Source organism: Cloeon dipterum, chromosome 2 (assembly GCF_949628265.1).
Source record: "Cloeon dipterum chromosome 2, ieCloDipt1.1, whole genome shotgun sequence".
Classification (NCBI taxonomy): Eukaryota; Metazoa; Arthropoda; class Insecta; order Ephemeroptera; family Baetidae; genus Cloeon; species Cloeon dipterum.
The window spans coordinates 23,903,521-23,913,300 of NC_088787.1; the positions used below are offsets into that span (position 1 = coordinate 23,903,521).

General features: G+C 37.0%; 1 long non-coding RNA gene across 1 annotated transcript; it reads right to left on the reverse strand.

Annotated features, from left to right (window-relative positions):
* Positions 1-8,112: 8,112 nt before the first annotated feature.
* Positions 8,113-9,260, reverse strand: LOC135937711 (uncharacterized). The gene is made up of 4 exons (XR_010574539.1): positions 9,130-9,260; positions 8,802-8,928; positions 8,525-8,740; positions 8,113-8,223 (listed from the first exon to the last, which is right to left on the reverse strand). It is a non-coding gene; the product is annotated as an uncharacterized LOC135937711 (long non-coding RNA).
* Positions 9,261-9,780: the final 520 nt, after the last annotated feature.

Genomic DNA, 9,780 nt, shown 5'->3' on the forward strand with positions numbered 1-9,780 from the left:
GAGTACACCTTGATCTAAAACACAAATTCACGAAGACAAGAAATAAGTTTTTATCAAACATTAGCAAGAAAAATTTTATTTCAGAAAAAAAGGGAAACAGAAAAATAATAAAAAGCAAAAGCTTTAAAAAATGACATTTATAGCGGTTCTAATTGTTTGTTAGAAATTGTATTCCGAAGCTTCTAACCATGTTGCGTTGGATGTATTATTTTAAAATTCCTCAACAACTATTTAAGCGTCATTTTACCGCAATAGTAATGGTTTTCATTCAATTTTTGTTGTCCTAGTCAAATTGTTAGAAAATAGCTCAAATGCTAAATACTTGCGCACCATCCAAATTCGATCAATTCCAATCTCTAAAATTGTATCTTGGGACAAGATTTGAAAAGCGTTTAAAGGAGAGAGTGTCTCTTCTAGACTAGAGTGTGACACCAAAATCTTCTCATCCCAAAATAGGATTATTGATGTAACCATTGTGAAATATGAAAGTGATCATCTGGGTAGATTCTCGGCCCCATCGAGATTTGGCCGATTTACATGTACCATTATGGTCTGGCCTAAGAGTATTTTGGTGAATGGTTAAAGCATTGCCAACCTTGCGAGGAACCCATCGAATTTTATGAACTAAGCTACGTAAGTCTCCATTAAAACAAAGTGGATAGCGCGAAATGCCGCTCATCAAGGTTGACGCAGCGAAGTTAGTCCTTGCCAAGGTGTATATTGGCTGGCAGAACTTTGCTAATTAATTCAGCGTTAAGATTGAAAGAGCCTTTGTGCCGATGCACTCACACGCGCGCTCGAAGTTGTCAGCCAGCCCCCTCGGCCCAGGTGAGCCAGCTAAGGTGGCCGCTTCACACACATCTAGACACACGTCATCAGCAGTTAATTATCGGCCACAGACAATGGTGGCTTGTCGCTCCCTGCGAATATCAAGTGGCTAATTGTGCGGGCTAATCCTCGCTGATTGGCCAATTAAGCGCGCCGACTATTAGCTGCAGTCGCGCGTGAATGCTTCGTGGAAGGATAATTAATAGAGCGCGCTCTCGCACCGACGTCACGAACGCACACACATAATAATATCGCAGCATGATGACACGTTCAATTGCATGTGTTTGCTCCGACAGGTGTAAATGGATCGCGTGCCAGCCCGAGTTGCCTACGCGTGTTTCACATGGAAACGATGGCGATCCGTTGAGGCATCCAGGAGATTCGTATTCGAGTGGGCTTCTATCACCATAGGGAGTAATCGGATTAGATGACAAATGAATGGGAGACGGCTGGGATCGTTTTTAGTTGATTGTCCGAAGGGTGCATATAGGAGCATCACAACCATCTTCTCAAACAAATATCGCATTAGGATAGAAATAGATCTGTAGAAATTCGAACCTCTAACTTTTTCTCGAGATGATTCCATATAGTCAAGTGTCAATTTTTTTCTCATTCTTTAAACCAAGCAAGAACGCTATTGTGCTTGTCAAATCATACAACTCTGTAAATTATTGTTTGATTGTCCTTAATAATTTATAACTAACAACTCCTATTCTAAATAAGCTGACACTATATAGCGTCATTTTTTCCTAGTGAATAATTAAATATAAACATCTCTAAGTGAAAGCTTAGATGAAATTCGCAGAAATCATTAGAGCAAGTTAGCAAAATATCCTCTTCCTTGCTTCCTCTTATTAAACGATAAAACTAAAAATTATAATTTAAAATACCTGTATATATTAAATTCTTGGATAATATGATGCATAAAAAACAAAATATTCACCCTAATTTTTACAGTACCCCAGCTATGACAAACAAGAACTGGTGGCAACCTTATTGTAAAGATCGAAGTGTTTTTACGAGATACTCTTTCCATGGTTATCATTTTCTGTTATGTAAAGACAAACGTTTTCATCTAGATGTTTCTGCTAATTGTGTTTGCCAATTCTGCGATGAAGTCTGTATAGACATGTATCATTTCCTCAATTGTAAAAATAATACAACTACCTTATTTCAAGCTGCTAAATATAAGAAATTGCAGTTAAATAATATCGTTATATAATGTACTCTGTGTTGTACACCGTTGGTGTCTAATAAAATAAATAATAATAATAATAATTTAAAATAAAAAAGCGATCAGTTTGTTGCACTTGCAAACGCATTCACATGCTGTAATATTTTAACGAATAGCAAATAGATTAGACGGGTCATTACATAAAAGTGTATTGGCTGGCTGTTTATCTGCCTGAAATCCCACCCAAATTTAACCTAAAATTCCAGCTGCAGGCAATCTCCATGAAAGTAAACTCGGGTATTTCCTCTTGCACGGAATTTTTATCTCTGCTTCTGCTGCTCTGCCTCCAAACGTGTTAGCTCTGCCAGCAACAAACTGTTAATTGGCTGAGCTGTGGTTCTGCGACTAATGAGAATCGTTTGCCTAAACAGACTGCCGCCGCGAGATTAAAACTGCCGCTGGCAAAATTTACAGCGAATGTCCGTTTTAATTAAAATTAAACCAAAAGCTGCAACGGCGCGTTCTTTTTTTAGGCTAAACACACGCTCACCCTCAAAAGATTTTTGCTGGTTATATGGGATGGGAAAAAGAGCCGGTTTGCTTTCCAATTTAAACAAAATCCACTCCAGCTGGTCTTTTCCTCCGCGAATTTCCTCATCAAGATCAAAGGAAGCGCCTTTCTCAGTGAGGATTCGATATCTGAGCGGGCGACTAATCCAACGTGCACGCACTACTCGCAATTTCAATTTGCGCCAGCAATTAAAAGTGGTTAAATCGCACCCGTGGATCTTTATTACGCCACTGGGGGAGTCGCAGAATTAGATTAAGCCCCCTGAGTTGAGTGAGCCGATTGCTGCACGTTCAGGTCGAGGCAACAAGATCAAGACAAGGCTTGAGATCGGGTTCCCGTCGAAAATAAATGCGTGCCAATGGACGTCTGGGTCGAACACGGTTCTGGCTTCTCCTGTGATTGATTTTTGATAAATAAAAGAAGGCAAGGTAAAGCAAATAAAGATACTCGTTGCAATATGAGATGGGGATCATTTGTAACCAATGGTTAAAGAGAGAAAATAGGAATGTTATTAAAACAAATTGGGAAATATTAATTTGGACGTGGAAAATTCGATTGTATTGTCACACGTTAGAGGGCCACGGTGAAAATAAAATCAAAATTTATCAAGCCAACTATATTTTAATTGTTCAAATATTCAGGAATTGGGTAATATAGTCGGTAAAATTGACAATTACCGTTAATATTCTCGCGAAAACTCACTAGTACTTTCAATGGTGACGGTTTGGACGCGGAATCAACACAGGTGCTTACTGATTTTGATTTTGGATAGAAATGATACTAAAAAACCAAATATATCCCCGTTATATAAACCAATTCCTCTAGTAAGTTAAATCGAAACGTTTCCTCGTCACAAGGCACATTGCATTGCATAAAATTGTTTGCTTAAATCATTTGATTGATGAAGCGAGGAGAAAAATTCTAACGTGTTAAATAAATAATTGACGAGAGCACATATGTTAAAATTATGGTGGCTCGAATATTTCTTAAATCTTGGTGTTCTTTTAATTGTATTTAAATTCACATCAGCTTGTTTGAAATGTAAATGAAAATTTTCAATCAATATTTATTCGGTTGATTGTAGAGACAAAGGTTGTGTCAGCTTTGATAGGTTGATTGTTATCTTTTATTTACATAGCCCCAATGAAAGCAATACTAGCCATGTATTTTCAAGAATAACGAGCATGGTAATCTGAACAAAACTAACAGGCATGCTTGTTTGTACTGTGTTTGATTTGGTACAAGTATTGGACTGAGTAACCATTTTGTATGAAACGCAGGGCAGACATAATGGCCAATTTATCCGGAATGTATGGATCGGCGATATGGCGGGGTGAAACCGCAAAATGCAAAATCCTGATCGTCTATATGTGCAGCAGAGACAGGAAGGGAACAACAGGTGCAAAGCGATTCAAAGGCCTGCCTATATCGATTATCCGGCAATTCAAAATGCACATCTCAAAGCTCACTCAGTCTGTACTGCAGGTGCGTGCAAGTTAATATCACAGCTCACGTCCCAGCACCGATGGAGTTTCGCAAAGTTAGCTCCTTTGTGGATTGCCACTTTGCGCGGGGTAACAGATTCGCCCGTCAAACAGCCTCAGATGAGATTGCGATCGCGAAACTTGATTAAAACGCCTAGCCGCATACTCGCTCACCTGATCCCCGAACGAAGCTTACTTAATATAAATTAAGCGGAACAAAGGTGGTCTCACATGTCGACGAACAAGTCCACGATGACTTCAAAAACTGATCCGTGATCGACGAAATCTCTCATAAAACTCTCTATTTAGAGCTTCTTTATCTGATAACTTTCTCTGTGTTCAATTCAATGGACTGTGATGTGATATACTTGCTAGTTTTGTTTTGTCATCGTATCGTCAGCTCGTTGCACGTCAAATATATCTAAGAAACTTGATGCTCAAGTGGATTTTTTGAACATTTCATGTAGTTTTTTGCTGCTACATTTTCTTTTTGGTCGAATAGTTCACATCACATTATGACAAGCATTTTTAAATTATTGAAAACGTTTGACTGCACTCATTTCTGAGCACAAACGATAAGATGACTGAGATATATAAAACTGCACCACTATTGTTTAAAAATACATCTTGCGATAAAAATTAACTTCCTTTTGCAAAAAGTCACAATTTTTAACGTCTCTTTTCAATCAATAATTATTCTATTGCAAACCACGAATTGATCAACTTTATGAAACAAGCTACACGCTTTTTTCAATATTTATTTACAAAAAAGCAGATATTTAATTCTTGAAAGTACCTGTAATATATAAAATAGAACTCGTAATTTTAAAATAGATTCCATCTAATCAAATAAATCTAGAATGTTCTTCAATTCATTTAAAAACTTTTATCGTGATCCTTTGAGCACTCACATTCACTTCAAAACCAAGCTTTCCATTTCAATCATTCCTTGATTCTTGAATACCAAGTTCCTTTTACTCTGCTGATGAATTTCATTTCATTCCCAAACTAAACTCCTCTCGTCTGGAATGGTGTCATACTGCTTCTAGATTCCGAGAGCGTGTGTGTCTAACTCGTTTTGCAATGAAAGCGATATCGCGTATTGTGATAGGGCGTATTGTGAGCAAAGTCGGCCCAGCTGGCCAAGAAACAATCGGTGGCGGACGTATTATCAGCCAGCTTACAAGAGATGAATGTTGGGAAGCAGCGGCCGCTCGCCGACTGCAGCTCACTGGCTTATTGTCGGCAGCCGCATTATAAAAGCATCAGCGGCATTGTACACACGGATCAACCGCAAGGGGATGAGCCGCTATATATTAGAGACCGGGCCTGATTTACGGCGCCAGCAGCCCTCCGCACACCTAATTGATTCTCCTGCGCGGTCCCACGCAGGGCAGTGACAAATGTCTCTGATATATGAGTTATTTTGTCAATTTTCGTTCTTCTGCAATATGATGGTCCATTTCGGGACTACGGGCTCAGGCTTCCGCCAATGAGGCTCAGGAGCCCATATATCTGTTCACAATGTTATTGGGACACAAACTTTTCACGAGTGTTTGACTGGGGTGACCCATCTCGAAAAAGATACTCCGATTATAGAAAAATCATTTTTTGTGTGAGGATTTTAAATATTTATTGGAATATAAAATAATGAGACGAGAGATTTTTTTTATTTTTGAAAGGTAGAAATAAAAAATGGTTAAATAAACAATTTAAATAGTTTACGAATAACGAGTGGCTTTATATTTTAAGCCATATTAATCCTCAATTTTGTATTATCAAAAAATTCATTCTGAGAAATTTTGAAAGAAATAGCTTAAGAATATTTTGTAAGGCACCAGCGCTATAGCTATTACTTTAACACATTCCAAAATAATATATTATTTTGGAATGTGTTAAAGTTTCCCTCACATAGAATAATTTGTTTTAAGTTCAGTTTTATTGAATTCAATGTCCGCTTTCCAAACGTCGCACCGATATGATTCGTTTTACTCTATTAATTAGTAGCATTATGCGATGAAAATAAAAAATAGATCAACTATGACTATTAGTAACTCGAAACCCCAAATTTGTTCATATTAAATTTTTATTTTGCTTCTTATACATCATTCATAAACTCTTTTTGGCAGCACGATCTCGTGGACGAATAGCGCTGACGTTGCTTTTTACCGCTTTTTTCACTTCCCAGGCAGTCGATCAAAACGGGAGGTGCGTCCAGCGGAGAACGAGAAAAATGCTGCCTATTTCCGTGTGCGGGTGGGGCGAAATTTATAAAAAATCGAAGGCAATCGGTGGATGCTGCTGGTACGTGTGTGCGTGGCCAAAGCAGGAAGTGAGGGCTAAGATCACGCTCGGTCGTCCGCTGATAAGGCTAGCAATTTAAAGTGGATGTTCTCTGCCTTATCGGCACCGATGGGAATTGCTGGCCGGCAAACACTCACATCGACTGCGTTGAGTGCATTAGCAGGCAAATTGAAAGTTGCATATTTCAAGAATGTCATTCACCGAGAGCAATTTATGTCACATCTCGAGGGAAATGTCGTTGCTCTTCATATATGAACGCTCAGTGTGGTGAATAAAGCAAAAGATTTCAATCGCAGTTTCAACACAGTGTCGGAGATAGGGCAGAAAGTGGAAATTAATGTAGAACCATAAATGAGGAAAACGTGAAAATATTCAAAAGCTGCATTCAGAGGATATTCGCAAAGTTTGACGAGCTGTGATCAAAAACAGCACTTCGCAAAGCAGGAAACACTCGAATAATTTTGTCCTCGTTCTAACTAATTTCGTTTGATATACACGAAAAGCGAATTTCAACCGTTTGATCTTTGAAGCCGTTAATTTCCGGCTCGTTCGCATCCACTTTAAGTTGCGGCGAGATTTGACAGAGAGCGGTGGTTTTTCATCGCAGCTGCTGCTTCTTTCCACCTCTGCTGAAATATAATCAAGCAAATCCCTCGCTCGGGTGTCGATAAGAGGCTTCCCTTTGCTTTTCACGGAGAAAGCGAGAGCATGGAGCTTTTGCTGCGAGGTCCAGCACCGGTCAGCCGCACGCACGTGACGCGCATGAAACATTCAATCTCCGCTCTCGGCTAACGTGCAAAAGCAGTCTTGCTTTCCAGTCTCCTCGTCTGTAGAAATTCGACACGATTGTATAAGAAAAAAGCTCTCATCTCAATGTTGGATTTGGGAAAGAAGTAAAACATATAATTATGATGTAGCATTCTTTTGTTTTTCACCTCATGCCTCTAATGTATTACAAATATTTACGATGAATCATCTTTATGTGCTGAGAGCTTGATATTTTTAATTAATGAACTTTGCAAAAGAAAACAAATAAGTTTGCACTAAAATTTATGAAATTAGTATAAGTGCAATACTTCTTAAATGCTCAAGCTTGGAATTTTATATTTCAATTGCTTACTTAGTTAGCTGGCTAATATTTGTAAATATAGAAAGACATCAGCAGTGAGTAATTTATCAAAGCCACTTCCTTTTTTCATCTCACTGTTTCTCTGTCTACAATACGTGACAAAAAGGGAGGGGAGGAAAGTCCCGTGAAATCATCACTTAATGCTGCTGTTTAAGTAGTTGACGAATCGGAAATACATATATATTATGTAATCGTGTAAGTGTTTTTGTTTGTTTACCGGGGTATTTAGTACGTTTAGTCTAACAATAATATTCCATTTAACAGAAAAACAATAGTTCCTATTCGAGCCGCGGTTACTCTCCGGAATACGCACCTCTTCGCTCATTGTCAGAGGGAGCGCAAGGAGAGGTGGTGTCCAACCTCGAGCTGTGACAGGGACTTTGCAAACTAGTTATGCAACACGCTTGGTACATCAGCCATTCAGGTTGCATAAATATCTTATTTAACATTAAAACATTTTTATAAGCTAACTCGGCCTAATAGTATTATGCTATTATTTATGCATACAATACTGTACATTTTTAATTGTAAATTTGATAATTTTAAACTCAAATGCATTATTTTTACCTGCAAACTTTATCAAATTTGAAAGGAACTTTTCTGTAGTTAAAACATTACCACCTTAATTTTGACTTTCATTTATTTTGGGATTACAAACACATATAAGGAATGTATTTGAAGCAATCTTTTCTGTACAGATGCAAAAATATGCCGAAGATGAAGGAGCATAGAGCTGAAATTTAGATTAGGCATTAATTTAATCCCTAATGGTAGGTATTGTTAAGGTGTCACATTTACAAGTAAAATTTAAACAGCACTTAAAAATAAATTAAATACACAAAAGCATTGTAGTACTTTGCCAATATGAAAGGTTATTTTATTTCATTTAAATTAAGAAACGCTTGTAAGATCAGCAAAAACGAATACATTTTGTCGAGAATATATTTTAGAAAGTGCGGTTCCATGAAGTGGCTATAACGTGGCTCATTTCTTTCATATATGTGGAAAACGTAAAAACATATAATGCTACATACCATACGCTGCTACGATCTTCCATTCCCAGGATAACCCGGTAAAACTGAATGAGCAGGTAGATTGCGATCGCAGCATAAAAAACACCACAAGTACAGCAGCTCCAGAAATAGTACTTCCCGAAATAAAAGCCCAAACTCTGAACACAAATATTGAAGATAGCAGTGGCAACGACGAAATTATCATTTTTGTTATATCGCAGTCAGTAAATATCGCCGCTAAATAAACACAAATAAAACTCATTATTATTTTTTGTGCATCAACAATGATAATACTTACTTAAATAAATCGGAATCACATTTAACATCGAAATTTGAAATAGTATGTGATTTAAATCGAATGCGGAAGTATTTTCTGTTTCATTTTTGTCGATCTGAGTGCCATCATTTTTTACTCTACAAAAATGCTGAAACAGACAAAGCATATTTTTATATCTTTTATTTTGTAAATATATTAGAAACCTAAAAGTATCTTTTATGTATTAATGGAATTTTAAATAAATGGCATTAAAGGATATTTAACGACTTCAAGCTATTCTTGCAGTGCGTTAAAATGTATTTTTGGTGGTTTTATAAGTTGTATCAATAGATTGCTTGAATTTTCATACCTCATTTGACTGCAGCTGTTCGGGCTTCAATGGGGATATTTCGTCTTGCATTCTTCCACTGCTCTTTCGATAGTTAAAATCTTAAAAGCACTCTCGACCAGGCATGACTATCAACTTCCTAGAACCGAGTAAAATGATTCCAATAGCTCTAATATTACTAAAGTAATAGGAACTTATTTCACGTTGCACATCAAAACATTTGCTAAATAAGTTCCTTTGACACAACTTGTTTTGATTTTGTTTTTAGTTATGGTTTGTTTCTCCAGATATAAACTTTACAAGATTTTTTATTTAACTGCATGAATATCGTTTGTATTATACTTCATTACGGTTTTTTTATTTTTTACTCTACATTCTTATCACTAAAAAGGTCTGGCTAACTAATAATAGAGTTATTATTTTCAGTTTTTGACTAATCTGTTTTTCTTTTGAAAATACATTAAAAAACCATCTGCGATTGAATCTGAAATTAGTATTCATAATTATTGCTAAATTTGTGCTATTCCATACCTTAATAAAACATCATTTAATTTAAAAATTTCAATGACGAAGACAATAAGGTAAGTTTACTTACGGAATTTGTGTTACAAATCGACTGGGATAGAAGTTTTCCCCTCCAAATCTTCGTTTCCGCTCTTGAGTGGAATGTTA